General features: G+C 40.2%; 1 protein-coding gene across 1 annotated transcript in view; it reads right to left on the reverse strand.

Annotated features, from left to right (window-relative positions):
* si:ch73-211e3.1 (mastermind-like domain-containing protein 1) overlaps positions 1 to 22,344 on the reverse strand; it is an 83,104-nt gene that overhangs the window by 3,944 nt on the left and 56,816 nt on the right. The gene's annotated exons all lie outside the window — the stretch shown is intronic.

Here is a 22,344-nt window from a genome sequence, read left to right on the forward strand (position 1 = left end):
AAGCCATTTCAGCAGCTACTTTTATTTGTCTAGGGTACAACAGATTGTCGTATGGGCTTCTCTTTAAGTTCTACTAAATACATAGTGTAGTATAAAGATGTTTCTGCTTCTGCAAGAAGTATGTCATTTATTCCTGAACGAACACTAGATGGCATAAGGTGCACCCTTTCAAACAAACACAGCACATGCCTTGGAAGCTAATGTTTCCAGATTACATGGTTTACCACCCACTTAAGCTTTTTTGCAATCATATTTGGTTTATTAAAAAAAAAAGGATTTGGCATTTGGCCGAAAGAGTCATTTGGAAATCCTGTTAACTGATATCACCAAAAAACAGTGTTTCCTCAGCAATCAACCCACATTACACATTTATATGTGAGAGGGATTTTGGCATACCTCAGAAATGAGTGCTAGGTCTTTTTCACACCAGACTGTTTTGTTTATGTGGAAAGCCCATGTCACTTATTGTATAGAAGGTTTAGGGAGACAAAAACAAATGATCTCTTTCTTGTTTGTTGCACTGGCAGCAATAAGCTATGCTAGAGTAGGGACATGACCCGATCTATTACAACCTCATAAGCAACAAAGTTAATGCTATATCATGACAACTCTGGAATAGTTGTACAGTTAATATTTTGTTACACCAGAGGCATAACATTTGTGCGATAATGACTTAGCAAAATAAACATTATTACGAGTACAATATGTTTCTTGAAATACGCCAAAGGCGTTGGAACAACCATTTTAATCCTATCAGTTTCCCTTATTAAATAATTCAGTACAAGCCCTGCTGCTGTGGTTTTCTGTCATTCTCTTTGATAATGTTAAGTTGTAAACAAATACTATGATACTTTTGGGTTGTATGGTTACCATATTGTGAATTTTTCATATCGCTTCCTGCCTACTTACAGGCAATGGAGAGCATTCCCTGCTTGCACAAAAAGGCTCAGCTTCATTATTCTAAGCTGCTGAAATGAATGCTAAAAGGAGGGGAGGGAAAAAAAAAAAAAAAAAAAAAAACCCACGACGGTCCTTCATATGAAGATGACTTATGTTGCTGTTGTTGCAGTATTGGAACATTAAAAAAAAAATCCCTATTCCTCACTCATGACAACCTCTGGCAACCTCCTTTCCTAAGTAACACACGCACATGCACACGCACACGCACACACACAAGTGCACGCCTTCTGTTTTATGCATAACAGTGAGCTTTTCATTCATTGCATTCAGGGTGCATTTAATAGGTTAGACATCACGACGGAGGTTATCGAAGCAATCCGCTCCCTTAGCTGGCAGGCACAAAGCAACTGTGGCAGAGAGAGAGAGAGAGAGAGAGAGAGAGAGAGAGAGAGAGAGAGAGAGAGAGAGAGAGAGAGAGAGTGTGTGTGTGTGTGTGTATAAAAAAGGAACAAAGGGAGAGATAAGTTCCCCCCTGTGGCATCCAGTGGAGCGAAGAAAATCTTGAATTTAAATAGTGTGTCTTTCTCAAAAGCCATCGTTTTATCAGCACACTGCCCTGTCATTCAGCAACTGTATACCATCAATACAGTACACATAACAACCTGAAAAGATCAAGTGTGTGCACAGTTCTTCTCTTAAAGGTGCAAATAAGATTAATAAATCAATAAGCTAAGGAAAATCGCCTACTCTTCAAGTGATATAGGAAAACAGACATTTTTTAATCTTTGTCGCATAATACCGTTGTCGCATAGTGAATTGTAGCATTTACTTTCTTTGTTTGTACGCTGTTTGGCAGCTAAAGGCATTTGGCTTTTGTGTAGCCCTGACCTCCTGTGTTTGACCTTGCTCCCAGCGCTGTGTATTGTGCAGTGACCATGTAGCTGCACCTATCCTCACGTCCACTCGCTGACGACAGACCTTAATTGCACCAAACATATGCAGCTGATCGAGCAAAAAAAGCTTAATGGACCCATTGAGACACCCATTAAAGCCTCATGTTTCTCTTTCTGAAAAGAGTGTGTCTTTTTCTTTTTTTCTTTTCTTTTTTATATACACTGACCCCCCCCCCACCCCCCCACCCCCCTTTTGACCACATCCCCACTTCCCAGGTCTTGGAGTGGTTCTAAATGAAATCATTGACGACTCAGTATATGTGTGTGTGTGTGTGTGTGTGTGTCTGACACATTTGTTGAGGCATGCTAAACTACAGCGGTGAGCCATCTGCACCATTCTTGCATCTCACCATGGAAGCACACACTTATACACACCGGCACACCCAGTTGTGCTAAACATAGGCCGAGCTAAAGTTGAACTGTCATATGGGAAACAGTGAGTGACAGTGATGAAGAAGACAGTGGGAAGGACAGACAAATAGAGACAGTCTTTGTGTAACCTCGTTATGAGCAGGTGTGCGAGTGTGTGACAGTAAGGCATTGAGGGAGTGTAGGAAATAAAGACGGAGGGGGAAAAAAGACAAAAAGAGACAAAACATGAAATAAAAGGGTAAGGAAGTGTGTGTGTGTGTGTGTGTGTGTGTGTGTGTGAGAGAGAGAGAGAGAGCGAGAGAGAGAGAGTGAGAGAGAAAGTAGGACAGAGTAATGTACTGGAGAGAACTGAGCTGTGCACTTGCGTGTGTGAGTGTGCATGTGTGGATTGGCGTGGGTCCAGCTGTTGGAGCAGAAGCAGATACTAAACACACTGATTGCCACAGTGAACAGGCTTTTATCTCCACAGTAACCACGCTTAATGGAGAGACTGGACTGAAATGATGAGCAGCAGTGCAAGCATAATGCTACAGCTAATAACTACTGACTGACCATAAGTGTAGTCTTAGTAAATAGATTATTGCATGCTCATTTTCGACAGGAACATCAACCATTATAAATCAGATTCAACACAGCCTCGCACAGTAAGCTTTTAAGCACTTGTAAGCACTTTATCCTGGTCAGGGTCGTGACGGATCCGGAGCCTATCCCAGGAACACTGGGCGTGAGGCAGGAATGCAGCCGGGATGGGACGCCAGTCCATCTGACAAACTCACATTCACACACAAGAGCAATACATCGACCAACATGTTGGTTTTTTTTGGGAGGTGGGAGGAAACCAGAGAACGTAGAGGGAACCTACGCAGACACTGGCAGAACATGCAGAGAAATTCCACACAGACAGTAACCTGAGCTCCCCACTGCACCACTGTGCTGCCCCAGTAAATATCGGTATACACGTAATTAGTAGATTTTAGTCCAAAACCTTCCCCACAAACCAAACTTAAATTCTCTTATATTTGTCATTTGCATATTTCCCCTGACTAAATCATCACTCTATGAATGAAAACATCATAAAGCCATCGCCGTCCCCCCCATCCCCCCGCCCCATCTAACTAAGTGTTAGTTATCCCAAGTATATTTGGTTTCAGGTGAAATAAATGTCATTTCTGTCTTAGAAAGAATGATAATGCTCTAAAGACAAAAGAAAGTTGTCTGCAGTTTAATAGGGTTAAAGGAGCAGATTGTCATGTTGATAGCCCTCTGCTGATTATAAGGAGTATTGCAGTACGTGCAGTGAAAGCACTGACCACTCATCCCGTTCTGCTGAACCAACCCCACTCCCCACTCAAACAAACCCACACATGTCTCATGGTTTGCCTTTTAGGAGGAGAATCAGCATTGATGAACAGCTCTGTTCTAAACGAGGGTGGGAATCATTTCCGGGCCAGAAAAATGTAACCTGAAATGAAGAAACTGTCCATTATATTGTATGAAAATACTGTTAACCACAGAGTGTTTAAGGGTCTGTTTACAGTGATATGATTATTACAGGTCTAGAAACACTTTTAAAATGATAAACTGTACATTTACGTGTTGAGTATTCACTTTATATTATGTATCTGCTTGTCTCTGGCTGGTAGGCAACCAAACGCAGTGTGTGTGTGTGATTTATTTTAATGACTAGAACAAGTCTATTTATCTAGAAAGTGACACTTTGTTTGAGCATGAATGTGTGTATATAAGAGAGAGTGAGACAGAGAGTGAGAGAGAACAAGCGAGTGCGAGACAGGGAATGGGGGGCAAGTTGGGCGTAAGGGGATGTTAATAAATATGACGCTTGACCTACTTCCAAAACAACACACATCAACCCTCAATCTCTCGCCGTCTCTCTCTCTCGCTCTCTGTGTATGTGTGTGTGTGTGTGTGTGTGTGTGTAAGACTGCCTTTCTGTGTAGCCTGGAGTTGGCAGCTTGTGCCATCCTTTATGCCAACTATCCACTGCTGCCCAACCACATTCTGTCTAACACAGGCCGACAGACAGACAGACAGACAGACAGACACACACACACACACGTGCAGCAAAAGCCAGTGTGCATTTATTTATTAAAAATGGGATGGAGTGTGTCATTAAAAAAAAAAAAAAACAGAAAAAGAGAGCAAAGAGAAAAAGAGGAGCTGAAAAAAGTAGCGAGACGATTTGTTACACATAAAAACAATTCCTGGTAGAGGCATTTCCTTGATGAAAAATCCAGCCATAACCAGCTTATAATGCTTGGTCTTTTGCAGCATGGTTAGAATACTAACCCTGCACCATCTCTAACTCTCTCGCTCACACTCTCACTCACACACACACACACACACACACACACACAAACACACACACCTGAAAGTGTTGGTGCCAGGCCAGTGTTAACTTGGCAGTGCAGTTGGTTTATTCACCATTCACTGGAGCTGCAGCTGGGTTCAGGCATGCGGTGCTGGGAATCGAAACTCACACCGAACTTGAGCAGAACCCACACACTCATATTATCAATCCCATTCTAAACATTCATACCATTAGCACTGGCTTCATCCTATTAGTGCAGCTTACTGAGCTCAGGCTTAACAGAGCATTTGGTGAAGCACTGATTAACATTGCTGTGTGTTTAGGAAAAAAAAAAAAAAAAAAAAAAAAGATGCAATGGTTTCACACACTGGAGATCAATTTATCTTAGTGTATCAGTTTAGTACAGCGGAGAAGTGCTACTAATCTAACGGATTTATCCATGTTTCCCCACTGGAAGCTAGTTTGTTTGTGCTGTTCCTAAAACAGCCTCTTCATCATCCTGGAACCATCTCTCATATGCCATCTGTATTCCTCCCCCTCTCCTCAGGGCAAGGTCAGCAGGGACACACACACTCACACACACACACACACACACACACACACACACACACACACACACACACACACACACACACATATATCCAGTCTCATCCACTGGCCTCAACTGTGCCTGTGGTTTTAAGTCACAGAATGATAAACTGCCCTGGACTCAATAACTTAGATTTATTTATTGTTTTTAAATTTGTAAATGGCTAACTCAGTCTTGGTGGCAGATTTTAAAGATATAAATTCGTATTTGGCCCAAATATGTTCAAACAGAGCAAAAGTATTCAGATTTGATCAGTAATTAGTGAAGAGTTATGCTTTGAATGTCATGTCAGGGAACAAGCTCGGTGTTCTACATGCTAATTATTCGAGGTGGGAACATTTAGCCACAGAGCCTGTGCACTATACCAGCTAGCTAATTGAGCAAAATGTGTTATAATATCTTTGACAGGTTTAGCTACTGTTACATAAATATACAGAAATGTGACCGTACACATAAAAACTCAGCTATTGAAACCCTGTTTGTGTTTACCTGTGACAAAAGCGAGAGCTAGTTTATTAGCAGTTAGATAACTGACTAGCAAATACCAAGGACGGCTATGGGACATCCAGTAGTTTATATAGCCTTGTATTTTAATAGTTTTATTGTTTCTTGGGCATTTAAAATGAAATAGATATCTATTATTCTACGTTCTAGCGGGACCTTTAAGGTTAAAATTGCATAAAACGGCTTATTATGAATACTTTATTTTCACTATAATCGTGTGCTTTATTATCATCATTATTGATCTATTTCCCCCTAAAACCCTGTCTGCCGTTCAGAGTGAATCCTCTCTTCCATGGTTTCTGTCCACTAGCTGGACTGACACACACACACACACACACACACACACACACACACACACACCGCCTGTGTGACAGTTCAGGCAGCCAGCCTTTGTGTTCAAGGGTGACCACCTACAGAGGAGACGAAGAGCGTTGTTCCCATGAAGCCCTCCTGAGGGTTAGAATTGGATATGTCGCAGTAGGGTGTGTGTGTATGTGTGTGTGTGTGTGTGTATGTATGTATGTATGTATGTATGTGTGGGCCAGTATATGGGACATTGAATGGTTCAGGCTTCAAGAGAAATACAGAAAGAAATCTGTGTTCACAAAGAGTCTAATCTTACCACGAAGAGTTTTCCTAAGTGGCACTAAAAGTTCTTAACTAAGAGTTCCCTTCTTTTAAAACCTATTCAAACTGCTAAAGGAACGTTTACTAAGGAATTCCTAAACTAAGAGTGAGGGCGGAGTTGACCCCGTTGCCATGGATTCATGAATGAACAGTGGTGGTGATTGGTTGATGTGCTAGTGAGTTGTGGTAAACTCCTAGGCTGTGTCTCAATTCGCCTACTTATACTATGCACTAAAAGTATGTACTCTTTTTGTTGAGAAAAAGTACATACATTTGAGTGCGTAGCAAAAGAGTATGCAAGTACTGGGACAAACTAACACGTCAAGTAATGGAAGAAAAGGTTGTTGCCTAGTTACACACACTGTCACCCTAAACAAACACCTCCTCACATTTCAGCATTTCTTCATTCATTATTCCTTATCAAATGTATACTATATAATTCAATTGACCATTCCCTTGATTTATTTTTCATTTCATTTACACCTCTTGAATTCGGCGAAGCAAACCGTCACAAAACTCCTCCTCCAATGGGAAAGGACTGAAGGGCAATATTACCTGAAAAAAGTGTCCCCAGAGCCACACTTTGAAAATCTACCGGAAATAATAGACCATCCGGGTCCCTTTGGGATACTCATTTCAACATATTACAACTTGGGCCACACTAATTCTAATCTCGGATACTATTTAGGACGGATAGTAGGCGAATTGGGACGCAGCACTAAATTTAATTCGAATTCACTGACATAGAAGGTTATAATAACATCATGTCACATAACTACACACGAACGAAAGTTCACTGACTTTTAATGCATGAGGAAAAAACGAAACAATTGTCAACATGAGAGTGTGTCATTTCATATATTAACAAAGGGTTCATTGACATATTGAGTAATGATTAGACAGTCCTCTTATGCAGCTGATTAAAGCAGAGACGGACTGAGAATTTCTTTCACCACAATCACCCTCACTCTCAAGCTGAAACCTCTTTAAAAAACTTGTCATTAAATATTTCATACAGATTAACTTGATTGCACTGATAGGATTGTTCATGATTCAGTCTGGGTCGGTACTGGTTCAGTGAACGGTTAACTTTAGGCAGATAGCTAGCTCGTTGCTAGTGAGTGAATATGTTGACTAATCTTTGTAGATTGATAAGTGCACTAGCATGTTATCTGGTTAAGTAGAATATTATTAGCCAGTTCATTTAGCTGGGGGGTGGGGAACGACGAACGTTGGCTAAGTGGGTAGCCTCTTTGCCTCATGCCGCTGAGGTTGTTGGTTTGAATCCCACCTCCGTCCTGTATGTGAATCCCACCTCCGTTCTGTCCGTGCTTCAGGGGTTTCATCCGGGTACTCCGGTTACAATCCATAGACATGCATTGCAAGCTGATTTTCATGTCTAAATTGTCTGTAGTGTGTGAATGGGTGTGTGATTGTGCCCTGCAATGAACTGGCACCCTGTCCAGGGTGTCCCCTGCCTTGTGCCCCGAGTTCCCTGGGATAGGCTCCAGACTCCCCCGCAACCCTGTATAAGCGGTACAGAAAATGGATGGATGGACGGGTTCATTGAGCGATGTGTGAGATAGATAGCCTGTTGGCTCACATTAAACAATGCTAAAATATACAGCATGTCTGGAATACTATACTAATGAGCAGTTCCTCCATGTTTAGTCTTCCAAAAAGACATGACCCCACCCAATACCCAAAATGGGCGGGTATATCAGGTTAGAGTTCATGTAGTGACTTGGCTTTTATTCACGTTACGTTTTAACAGGTTCATCTGCTCTAGTGCTAAAATGTGTTGTGAATCACTCTTAGGTTGAAAAACCTAACAGACTTATAATTAGTATAAAGCTTGTTTAAACATATCCGGTTTCCCTGGGGAACAAATATGAGGTTGCACACGTGTAAAATATCTTTATCATCCATAACCATCTGGGGACCTTTCAGTGCAAAAGCTTACAAACAATGCATTTGAGCAGTAAATCAGAATTGAGGACTGAGATAAAGAAGTTTTATGTAGAAGTTGTATTATATTATATTTATAACTTCTCTATTAAGCAACCATTTCAGTAGATTTAAAAAAACAAAACAAAACAATAAGGTATCTTTAGAGTCTCATTTAAACCTTATTTCACTATATTGTATCTTTATTGGGTGTTTCAGTGCTTTTCACCTTCTTCATCTCCATATGATCTATGTATTCTATCACACACACACACACACACACACACACACACACACACACACACACACACACACACACACACTTCCCTGATGTCAACGGAAAGATTAATACTCAGAGACATTTTTGCTGCAGGTAAGAAAGCATAACAGCTACTCTACACACACCCACACACACGCATACACACACAAAATGGACTTTAACTGAAATATTGATTACTCCACAGCACAAAAGCTGCTGAAGTACAAACACAGAAACATAATATATGCGAAGTGACAGAAATAAAACGTAGATATAATATACACACAGATGTGTTTACACTGTAATCACACAGTTATCAGAGGATTTATTGGGCTCGACAGTGATGAAGCCTGGTTTAAACAAGGGAGTTTGCTTTTTTTCCCCTTCACATTCCTCATGTGTGAGATTATGATTGAGCAATCTTACCTGTTTTTTGTTTTGTTTTTTTAACTAATGGAATAACATGATAACATAATACATTTACACCCCTGACAGCAGCTTACAACAACTCCATCTCTATTTTCTCCTTTCTGTCTCCGGAGACAGTGTGTTGTTTAAAACAGTCTTTTTACAATGTGGTGATCTACACTCAATCCTCCTCTGATTCTCACCCTGCAGGAACTATCAGCAGCACTCCAGCACTTCCTTCCCCTAAACCGGGCGTGGGTATGTATGTATGTGTGTGTGTGTGTGTGTGTGTGTGTGTGTGTGTGTGTGTGTGTGTGTGTGTGTGTGTGTGTGTGTGTGTGTGTGTGTGTGTGTGTGTGTGTGTGTGTGTGTGTGTGTGTGTGTGTAAACTAGCACACAATGATGGGGATGGGGGCTAGGGGCTAAACATCACTCAGCACTACAGTGTGAGCTGCAGCATGCTTTCCCAAGAGTATATTCACACGCAGATATGTATACACAGACACACACACACACACACACACACACACACACACGGGTGAATTCGGATGTAACTCCACACATTCTGATAACATGTCTTTTCAACATGCTGTAGACTGTCTCCAAATTTGCCGATCATTTGTCACTAATCATTTGTTCATTCTGAGACATCCATCCATACCGCTTATCCTCCACAGGGCTGCGGGGAGCCTGGAGCCTATCCCAGGGAGCTTGGGGCACAAGGCGGGGGACACCTTGGACAAGGTGCCAACCCATCGCAGGGCACAATCATGCACTCACTCACACACTATGGACAATTTTAGAAATGCAAATCAACCTACAGTGCATGTTTTTGTACTGGGGGAGGAAACCTGAGTACCCATAGGAAACCCCTCAAGCCCCCCCCCCCCCCCCCCCCCCCCACCCCCAATACATACATGCTTACTATTTCCAATATTTCCATGTTCTATTATTTTTCTTTGCCTCTAATTGCCCCTGTATCCCATACACATCCCTCTCCCTTCCTGCTATCCCACTCCTCTTTCTCTTACTGTCATGCTCATATCCCCACCTTGTGAACACACACATGCAGATGTTGTAAAAGTGTGTTAGGATTACAGCTGCCAAAATAAATCACCTCTGTAGACACACACACACACACACACACACACACACACACACACACACACACACACACACACACACTGGAGGGATTCCAATGTTTCAGTAATCACACATGATATTATGGATATAACACACGATACAGATTATTGTCATCCATCTCTCTCTCTCTCTCTCTCTCTCTCTCTCACACACACACACACACACATACACTCACACACACACAGTGTAATAAGTATAATAATAACATACACATTGAGTCTGATGTGATCCATAGATATGAGCTGATGGGACTGTAAATAAACAGCCATATCTGTCTTTATTCTTATTACCCATGCTGAAATAATGAGTATCATTATTATCATCTCACAGTTATAGATTTTGTCTTCAAACTAATCTAGAAAGTGGGTTGGAGTGTGTGATTTAAATGGATCTCACATGCTCACAGGTTGCTCACACAGCAGGATAAATGAGCTGAGCTTGTCACAGAGCTCATGTGGACTGAAATGGTAAACCTATGGATGCATCCATACTAGGGTTGTCACGGTACCAAAATTTCAGTAGTCGGTACCAATACCAGTAAAATTCCACGGTACTCTGTACCAATTCCGGTACCGTAGCAAAACACAAAAACATGCTAATTGAACAACACACTATTTTATTATTACATTTATTAAAGCTACTAGAGTTATCCAGACAAGAATAGAAATGTCCTTCTGACTGACTGATATTAAAGACAAACAGTGCTAGCCACACATCAATTATTTTCTAACACATACATTTCAGATATATAGCTCATCAAAAAGCCTCTGGTGTGTAAAATTAGTAAACCTCGTCATGTCCTAATATATATTTTACCCCAATACAAGTTGTTAATAAAAGCATCAAATGGTTAATAAGGACTCCTCACCGTATTAGCTTTAAACACGCGTATGCTAACCATTAAGTAAACAAAAACGAGGATGTTTACTCTCCAATTAAATAATACTCTCCAATTAAACTATGCTCCAACATTCATAATGCAACCGCTATCATCATTTTAAACTCACCTGCGTGTAAGCAGCCACTCCACCTGAAAGCACGGTCAATCTATCTGCACATAAACTATAGGGGCGCGGCTTTTACACACTTAGCGGTATTAGCACTGAAAGCGAGAGAAGTCAGTGTACTTCGCCTACTATATAGTAGGTAAGTATGCGGTTTCGGACGCAGCCATGGTGACCAGCGGAGCTGCTGCTGCTTTGGCTGCGATGTTTTCTTGTTGCACGGTGCACCCATGAAAAGTTCCCAACTGACCACCTGTCAGGCAGCGCGTCAGTACCAGAACTTTTTCTTTTTAGTACCGACTTGGTACTGAAGTACCGGTACTTTTCGACAACCCTAGTCCATACTGATGCTGGTATCGTGTATCGGTCTGATATCATGCTTATTTACATGTCCTCGATACCAGCATTCAATGCCATGTGCTCCTATATCCTGGAAGATGTAATTGATGTGCTCACTAGCTATGTTTCTGTCCAAGTCGTGGATTTAACTTAGGCAAAAAAAAAAGAAAAATCGGATAAAACATTTGCGAATAAAGCACCGTTTCCATCCCATGTGTTCAAGAGAACAAAATCAACACGTCCGGGGAAACTGGCGGAAAGTATCAATGGAATACAAATGGAAGTTGGTGCAACCAGGGAAGCAATCAATGTAAGACGATTCTGGGAGGTAAATATACCAAATCATTTCGATGACAGACTTTGGCTCAGGCATTTCAGAATGACAAAAACAACATTTGAGATGCTGTGCAACGAGATTAGACCGCTGGTTAGTCCAGTTATGGGACCCACTGCGCCCCAGTTTCCACAGAGAATTGTATAAGCTGTATAAGCTGTGGGCGAGACATTTGGCATCAGCAAAACCATAGTTCACTGTTGTGTGTATTGTATGTGTATTTCTGAGCCAATTATCCAATCACATGCTTTGTTGAGGCAAAGTCCCATCCATTTTTTGATGCGCATTGAGGAATTTAATCGGTAAACGTGTTTCCATCTTAGTTTATGCGCATTTCTTCTCATCAAATAAAAATCCGCCTCAATTGAGCACATACTGTATGTTTTTTTTTTTAATGCGTATTTTAGAGATTTTATTCGCGTCTGGTGTTTCCGTCTAGCGTTTTTGTATGCGATATTCCAAAACTCGCATAAAAACACGTGGATGAGAATATAGCTATTTTTAATGAGCGTGCTTACTGATATTACGTTTGCTGAGTGCTTCCTCACGCTTTAAAGATAGAATTTAAGCATAACATCTTCAACATAAAACCTAGCATAAGAGGAACACAAAGCACTAAATAATGCGACTCCCGAGTCACGCGAAACAATTGTGTCCGCCCTGTTATCAGCGTGGGAGGCGTGGCATTCTTTCTCTTGACAACAGCCAAGTATGTGTGTCGCTGAGCTCATTAGATTAGATTAAACTTTACTGTCATTGTACAGAGACAATGAAATGCAGTAGAAGAAAGTTTTCACATATCCCAGTGCAGAGCGCAGGGTCAGCCATGATATAGCACTCCTGGAGCACATAGGCTTATGGGCCTTGCTCAATAGCCCGACAGTTGCAGTGCTGGGGCTTGAACCTCCAACCTTCCCAGTAGTAACCCACAGCCTTAATTGTTGAGTCACCACTGCCCTAAATGTATGTGGAAGAAGGCAGATAGCTTTCCTCCGAGTGCGTTCTGCTGCCGAGATGTATTTGGCTGGCTTCATGTGTCTTGAAGGAAGCAAGTTTCGCCTTTACCAGTCCCTGGAAGCTCAGCAATGTTCGGAGGAACTTGCAGTGCTTCAAAATTACCACCGATTTTCCTCAGATTTGGGCCAAGACGCATCACGTGACGTGCTATCATCATTACTACATGCATTCAGCCATAGCTCCCCCCCATGATTTGCGTGCGTCAAACATGGCTACAGCTGAAAGATGTTACGAACTAACATCACTGCGAAACACAGCGCTAAACAATTTCATCGATTCAAGTAGTTTTCCATCCAGTCGCATCGCAAATTTAAAAAAAAAAAAGCTGCAGCAAAAACATTTTTGGCTGCAACAATCATAAAACCACTCTGTGAAATCCTGTACCGACTGAGTTACCGTCCTCAGCTGGTTGGTGGCTGCTGGGTGGGAATTAGCCAAGATTAAAATGAGGGAGAACCCCAGCGCTAAATCAAATGTTTAATGACACCTCTGATTTATTTATTTATTACTAAGTAGGTTACATCACTATCAGTAATGATGAGAACCAAAAACATGTACTTATACCCTGTCTGGGGGGAAAAAAAAGGGTATTGATGCGTCCCTAGTTCAAATGGAAGCAAGCGAATCTGTTTTGTGAGACGGACGACGAAAAGACGCTTGACAGACACTTCTCTGTGTGAACTGCAAAGACTGGCTTCAACACCCTGGCTGTTCATTTCACTCAGTAGTCATTAATCCAACACTGGACTTTTTTTTTTTTTTTTTTTTTTTTTTTTTTCTGTGCTGTGTAGGAAGCAAGCACTATATAAAAAAACAAAAAAACAAGCACTCCATTGTAGAACTGTGTGTGTGTTTTACATAGCCAGCAGAATCAGCAGGCACACAAATCTCTACTTGACACCTCTGTCTAATTAGTAAAGAGAAGATGAGGAAATCCTGGACCCCTGTGTTTGAGAGAGAAAAAAAGATTCCGGCCAGCACTGTAGCTCCAACTGCCCCATCAAGATCCCCCTTCTTACTCTCTCGGTCTGTTTTGGGTGTGTTTTCACCTTCCCTCCTATTTCCTTTCTCTTGCCCCCTTTTCTCCTGCATTGTTCCTCTGGTAAAGCAAAGCAGTCTTTAATGAATTAGGTTCATTGTGAAGAATGTGACTGAAAAATATTTCTCTCTCTCTCTCTCTTGTGCCATTCAGTAATCAGCAGCACCACACACAAACACACACACAGACACACACACACACATGCACACACACACTTTCATTTGCTAAATTGGTTGGGAGATTTTGCATGCCGGGCTCTGAGGTTTTTGCGCTCATGGGGTGAATACTGACAGATGTCCAAACACACAAACACACAACACACTCCATCCTCACTTCACTTTCAGATGCTTCTCTTGTTGAGCGGAAAAGGATAAGTACTGTATCTCTGTCACTTTATTTCTCTCCATCCCATTATCGTATTAGATCCTCGTACCGAGCGCCAGAACACATCCCAGCGACTCAGCAAGCACTCCTAGACAATAAAATACGCACTTATTAGCACTCTCATCTCGAATACAGCCATTTAATGACTAAATAGGTCCTTACAGCAATTATTAAAGACAAGTGCTCGTGCTTTACTGGAGAGCGGACACGAGTAGCGTTAGATAAATCTATTTCTCCGAAGGATAAAGCACTGTGGTTTTTTGTTTTGTTTTGTTTGTTTGTTGTTGTTTTTTTGATTGGAAACTCTAATTATGCATGGCCTACTTTTGTCCATATGCTCATAGAACAAGGGTATGAGAAATGAACATGAGCATGCTTGTGTGATTCCTTTACACACACACATACACAGTCCTGTGTTTGACTCCCAGACCACAGACACACCCCTGTCTCCCTTTGAGCCAATGAGGGTGCAGAATGGAGACTACCCACAGTCAATGACCTCACACTCGGAACTGCCAAGTACTAACCACGATGTTATGACTGAACCCTCTCCACACTGCACACGTCCTTCTCTCTCTCTCTCTCTCTCTCTCTCTCTCTCTCTCTCTCTCTCTCTCTCTCAACACTAGTCTTTCAGAACAATAAGTACTTGTGTGAGCGAGCACTTTGTGTTTTGACCTACAGAGCATGCTGTGTGTGTGTATGTGTGTGTTATCCTATGAAATTATAGCATTAGATACCTGTAAATATTACATAAATGTTAAATATAAGCAAAAAAAAAAAAAGGCTGAGCAGAAAAACACAAATCAGATATCACAACACTTTGCAAGTGTTATAGAATATTTTGAAGATAATAACAATAATAATAAAAAAAATAAGTAAAATAATAATAATAATAATAATAATAATAATAATAATAATAATGTCTTTGTACTGGGGGAGGAAACTGGAGCAGAACCCGGAGGAAATCCCTGAAGCACCTGGAGACTCATGCAAACTCCGCCCACACAGAGAGTTGGGATTCGAACCCCCAACCCTAGCGGTGCAAGTCAAACGTGGCAACCACTAAGCCACTGTGCCCCCATGTTAACACACACATATAACACTGATATAACAAACAACATCTTAGGGAACTGAAGCAGATATTAAATAATGGAAAAAAGAAGTTAATGAATTTTAAATGTTGTACATGGGTCTCACACACACACACACACACACACACACACACACACACACACACACACACACACACACACACACTACTAAATGGTCAAATATCATATCCCCAGTCCAGCATTAGTAACATTTGCATTCCCAGTAACATTCAGTAAACACTCAGGCAACAAGAGACTGAAAACTCATTTACTTCCACCATTTCTCTCTCTCTCTCTCTCTCTCTCTCTCTCTCTCTCTCTCTCTCTCTCTCTCTCTCTCTCTGTCCTCTATCCATCACTCTCTCTGTGGGACGCCTGAGAAAAGGCTTCTGATGGGAAGCAAGGAAAGACAACAACAAATGAGTGCCTGTCAGGCAGAATGAAGGAAGAGTAGAAAATATGACAGCACGAGAGAGAGAGAGAGAGATGAAACAAACCCACAGAAGTCCCATGAAGCATGCAGAAAAGAGACTGAATCAGGAGCTAACACAGGAGAAGCTGAGAAACTGCACAAGTGTATGTGTGTGCATATATATATATATATATATATATATATATATATATATATATATATATATATATATATATATATATATATATATATACACACGTGTGTGTGTGTGTGTGTGTGTGTGTGTCTTTGAATACTGGATGGCTCCTGTCAGGAAAGTGCCTCCGTGCAGAACAAATGCAGCGGTAGAGCAATCTCAGCTCTCTGATGGATGGCCTCATAAGTATCAAGGACACACACACACACACACACACACACACACACACACACACACACTGCAAAATACCATATATTCGCTCAATATTTAAAAACAAAATCAACTGAAAGGCAACTAAAGTCCAGACTACCACTAAAAAAGCGACTCAATCAAAACAGTATAATGACAGAACACACACACACACACACACACACACACACACACTAGATACTACTCAGACCTGCGTAATATTTATCTATTTATCTATTCACGGGTAAAATCGACTAATATCTCTCAGTAAATATAATTATAATTTAGGGATGCTCTGATCAGGATTTGTGCAGCTGATACCGATTACCGATTACGCAATTTCCCCTGAAACAGGAAGTCAGGGTGGGACATATCAGGCTTCAATAGTATTTAGCTTACCTCACAGCCCAGGCTAAGCTGTACTTGACAAAAAAAAAATAATTTGAAAAAAATCAAAAGTGAATGAATTCAAGCCATTTTCTTCTTAACCAAACTTTAGAATGGCCAAAGACACATTTACACCCCATACTTGCTGATAACATTTCTCTCGCTCGACTGAAACTGAAGTGCAGAATGATGTCATCAAAACTGTTGATCCGTATTGGTCAAAAATTCTATTTTGATTTCATGGGGACTTTTTTTTTTTTCCAGATCCTGTTCATTTTATAATTAAGACTGCAAAGTAAATCTGATCATATATGTTCAGTGGCATGTAAATAACAATTAGTCAAAACTTTATAAACACAAGGTCTCAAAATATCTGCTGCAGGAAAATAATATCGCTAAAGAAATTAAACTGAATCAGAAATAATGAAGTTCAGGATTTTTTTTTTTTTTTTTGCTTAAGAAAAACTGTTTTTAGCTTCTGTAGTTCATGAAATATGTATGCATAGCATAGCTCTACTGTTAATGTTAGTTCTGTCTGTGACTGTATAAAATGAAAGGCCTGTTAATATTCCAATACACACACACACACACACATCTGAGAGATACTAAACACTCCAGAGTGACTCCACTGTTGGAGTCTGGAGTCTAGACTAAACAGGAATTTGTAGTATGACGACAACAGAGAGAGAGAGAGAGAGAGAGAGAGAGAGAGAGAGAGAGAGAAGAGAGAGTGGTAGTATTACGACAACAGAGAGAGAGAGAGAGAAGAGAGGGAGAGAGAAGGAGAGAGAAGAGAGTGTGTGTGTGAGAGAGACACAAAGAGAGAGATACTGTAGATACAGTAGTACACTGAGAACTGATTTCTGTATTCTTGTTTTTCTCTCTCACTCACACTCTTTTGACTTCTGTTTTTAGTCGTTCATGCTTTCACATTTCTAAATCACAGACAACACACACAGAGTGTTTTTGTAATGGTAAAGCAATCCTTCTTATCCAGATCATAAAATAATAGGACCCCAGCGAATTGCAGTCTGTGTGTGTGTGTGTGTGTGTGTGTGTGTGTGTGTGTGTGTAAGAACCAGGTCCCAGAAGTCAGTCGCCGAGTTGTTCAGTCTGCCTGTCCTCTGTGAATCTCTGCACATCCGCCCCCTCTCTGTCCCTCTCTGTCCCTCTCTCAGCCTTTTTCTTCACACGCTCTTCTCTCTTAGCTAGGACAATTCTCTCTCTGATTCCCCCCCTTCCGTTTTCTTAGTTTCTTTTACAAGCAGAGAGAAACTGTATAATGACCTACAGTTCCCACCTGCCTGACACTACATCTGTTGGGTAGAGCTGTGAGATACTACCATAAAATGATATGATATGGATGTAAGTATTGATGTTATGATAAATGATGTCAAATGAAAATGGAGTTCATTCAAAACAGACACATGGCAGTGCACGAAATGTCGGAATGGGCCACCTTCCTCCATAGCCATTGGCCAGTAACAGACGTATAGAGAGGGGAAATGAGGAGGAGCTTACACTCTGTGATGAGGAAAAGACACTAAACTGGACAGCGCGTCACTACAAGGAGTGAAGTTCAGGTTGTTTTTTTTTGTTTTTTTTTGAGGTGGTAGCATTGCAATATTGGAACATAATAGTATGCATTTCTTATCAGGTGATTGGAGTCATTTTGTTCTTTCAAGTCAACTGCACCCTGAATCACATTGAATATGTTTATACTGACATATTTGTGGTGTGTTTAGCAATTCTTGTGCTGGATTGTTGGTTGTATTTTTGTTAATCCTGTGTAATGATAGCTGTTGTGTGCTGCTCTGAGTTCAGTTACAATGGTGTTTAATCAGAGCAAAACAACTTCAGTGATTACAAACACAAGTGATAATGGTCATGTTTGGTCATGTTATCAGCAGGGTTGGGAAGGTAATTTAAAAAATGTATTCTGTTACAGTTACAAATGACTTCCTGAAAAATGTCACCAGCAATGTAATTCGAGTATCACAATGACTATGTTTACATGGACAGCAGTAATCTAATTATTGACCTTACTCTGAATAAGACAATATTGTGATTAAGGTGTTTGCATGGGACGCTTTTAGAATACTCCTTTCATGTTGTACATGTTATAGAACATAGATCAACTAACGACACGTCATTACGTCCTCACGCCTCACCGTCCCTCCAGAATTTCACGTATCAACATACAGTGGGTCTTCGTTATGGTACCGTATACAGTTTTGGGTGTTTTTATTTTTCATTTTATGAACACTTCACGTGTAGTTAATTATTTGTCATGCTGTACGTACAAATAGACGACTGCTTGAAGCCGCGGGCTGCCTCCCAAACCGCATACTTACCGTCTATATAGTAGCCGAGATACATGTATTACACCAACTATATACATGTATCTCACCTACTATATAGTAGGCAAGTATGCGGTTTCGGACGTAGCCGTGCTCTCTTGTTTGCCGTAAAACGGTTGAGCACTTCCGTGTGTAATCATGTGCTGTCGCAAAATGCGGTGAAAACTCTCATACGACGTTAATAGGTGATTAAGGTGTTTACATGTCTGTAATACACTTTGATAATGCGACTAAAACAGGAGTACTCCACCTGTCTTAATTCGATTTGTGTTTAATTCAAGTATGACTTTAGTTGGATTAAGGTCATCAATAATCGCTGTTTACATGCTAGTTTCTTAATCAGAGTATCGTCTTAATCGGGTTAATATCGGATTATTGTTGTCCATGTAAACGTACTGAATATGAAAGTAATGTAATTTGATTACTTTTGGATTACTTCAAGGTCACATATGTAAATAAAGTCAAGAGAAACGCAATGTATTTTAGTGCTTAAAAATCTTTAAGCGCTTACTTTAGAGCTTAAAAACATGTTCAATGTTTGGATTTGTTTGAATAAAATAAAACAAATTTATTGGTCTCCTTTTACGGCGTCGGCATTTTCGTCCAAGTACACTTAAAGTGGGAACTGAACGTCTTGTAGCTCACATGCACGACACTGCTTGTGCTGACGGTGTGTTTTGTTGAGCACTCTGCGATTACGTCATGAGCTTTTTATGCTTTTGACTATCGCCCTGTTTTCTCACCCTCTCTTTCTTGAAATGCTTCATCCCAATAATGAAATCCGTTATCCTCGCTATTTCTCAGCCACTTTGGAACAAAAGTCACAAAATATTTTCTATGTGTGCGATGATCCTACCTGAGTCATGTAAACTCTTGAATCCAAGAAGTCTTAAAATGGCTTTCTAGACTTTTACTTGTGTGTTCACTGATTGGCACGGAAAGACGATCCTCTGTGTCTCTGTCGTTTTCTCTCTCTCTCATGCTGGCAAAACTGGAGTCTGCCTTTTTATTAGGCATGCCATCAGCGTTGGTGCTCGACAGAGATGAGGATTGTTTGAAAAAGCCTGATAATTTTCAATTTGACATGTCTTTCTGAGGCTTAAAGCTGATCCTCACTTTCCCCATGCATATTTTGGCGCTCTGGATGAATTTGAGCTCTTTTTCCCCCCCCAACTGAAACTATCATGTGCAGCGTCTCATTTTATGATGTCAATACAATAAATTATGTGATAGGCTCCTCCTCACAGAACGTGAAATTAAAAACATGCACTTTTTTTTTTTTTACTCAAAACATGTCATTTCTTTGGTTTTAAATGAATAAAATTGTAATACTGATAGTATTACCCTTTTTTTTTTTTTTTTTTTTTTTACAAAATGTACCTGTGATCTGATTACTTTGTTTTTTTTTACGTAACTTTAATGGATTGATTACCAGTTTTTTGTTTCCTGATTACGTAGCGCCGTTACATGTACTCCACTATTGCCCAAGCCTGGTTATTAGCTACTAAAAACAACTGGGCAGCAGCGTCTTTTCACTCACTATTTTTGAGAGATGTTCAATGTCATATGAATGAGAAATCCAACTTAAAATTAAGCAGGATAAAAATCCGATAACTGATTATAGTTATCAGCAAAAAATCCACACCAATATTTGTTGACACTGACAAATTTTGTTGTGTTATTTGAAGTGTTTTTTTTTTTTTTCATTTTCATGGAGTGTTATTTTTTGGTTCATTTTAGATGCATATATTATATTTGCTTTAATATTTATTAATAGTTAATATATATTAATATTTGCATATTCATTTGTTTTTTTTAAAAAGTACAGTACATGTTCATGGTCCAGTCAGTTCTGTTTGTAGTAAAGTTCAGCAGTATTTTACTTTGAGTGTTTTGTTTTAATTCAGTATCAGTTTTAAAAGCTATTGGTTTACCGTGAATAGACTTTCTTTTACGTAAAAGTACACAGTCTTATCAATCACGGGATAGTGAGAATACCTAATAATCTATCCCTCACTTTACCTCCCTCTCCCACTCTCCTTCTTTTGAGCCACACATTATTTTATGGAGATGCCAGTGATCCTGACCCTTTCTGCTCTCCAGACCTGCCTGATCCATCTGGATGCCCTACCTTGAAGTACCATGAAATAGTTTTGGACCTCAATTCCACATGGACATTCTCGCTGTGGTTGCTGGGACTACGGTTGCTACTATGGCCTTGAGACTGCAATTACCACATGCAATTTTGCACTCAGGTCTCCTTCAGTGAACAGTCGATTAGTTCAACAAACAGACTTCATGTTAAAACCATAATGAACTTTCCTTTACTTTCACACTATCCGTTGTTAACCAGATGAGGACGGGTTCCCTTCTGAGTCTGGTTCCTTTCAAGGTTTCTTCCTCATTTCATCTTAAGGAGTTTTTCCTTGCCACCATCGCCACTGGCTTGCGCAATAGGGATAAATTTCACACATATAAAATCTGTATCCTGTGCTTATATGTTTCTATAAAGCTGCTTTGAGACAATGTCCATTGTTAAAAGTGCTACACAAATAAAATTGAATTGAACTTAATTGAATTGAATGAATCAGTCATCTGTATTGGTAAAATCCACTATCGGTCGACCGCTAATATCAAGCACAGAGCTCATGTAGGACGGTGTATGTATATTAGTACAAGTTGAAAGTTGAAACTTCGAAGCAGAGTTCAGACTACAGATGATGAGGTGAGAGAGTTGGAACAACTAAAGGACTAAAGTACTGCTGCATCAGCCTCTTTAGATAGAGATGAAGCAAGGCACCACTATCAGCAGATAATCGAACAAAATGATGGGTAAAATGTAGTAAACCACCTACGTTAATAAGTGAAACCAGACCAACATGTGGACATTTTGGACATCATCGGATACTAATGATAAGTATTGATTACGGAAGTGTTCATGGTCTTTTTTTCCCTTTTAATGTGCTGTATGTTGAGGAAATCAGTGTTTAAAACTTGTAGCTAAGTAAAGTGTGGGTTCTACATTGTCCTCCTGACACTGAAAACTGCAATGTCCCTGTCTCCGCTGAAGCGTGTTTGCCATTTTGTTTGGACATTCAACAATGAAACAGGAACTTTTTCCTATTTCTCCTTACTGTTTACTACCTCACCATCCGCTCTCCCCCCTCCACCAACACCAACCTGTTAGATGAACAGTCTACTACAACCCCAATTCCAAAAAAGTTGGTACGGTATGGAAAATGCAAAAAAACAAAACAAAGAGAGTCATTTGAAAATTCTATTCACCTTGAACTCTACTGAAAACACATTATTAATACATTATTTGATGTTTTACTTTGTGAATTTCACTTATTTTTGAAAATACACACTCATTTCAAATCTGATGACTGCAACACACTCCAAAAAAGTTGGGACAGTCGACTATTTACCACTGTGCAATGTCACCTTTTCTTTTAATAACACTTATTAAGCGTTTGTCCGCTGAAGACACCTGTTGGTTACGTTTAGCAAGCGGAATTTTCCCCCATTCAATTAGTATGCATTTCTTCAGCTGTGCAA

The sequence above is a fragment of the Ictalurus punctatus genome, chromosome 7 (genome assembly GCF_001660625.3).
Source record: "Ictalurus punctatus breed USDA103 chromosome 7, Coco_2.0, whole genome shotgun sequence".
NCBI lineage: Eukaryota > Metazoa > Chordata > Actinopteri > Siluriformes > Ictaluridae > Ictalurus > Ictalurus punctatus.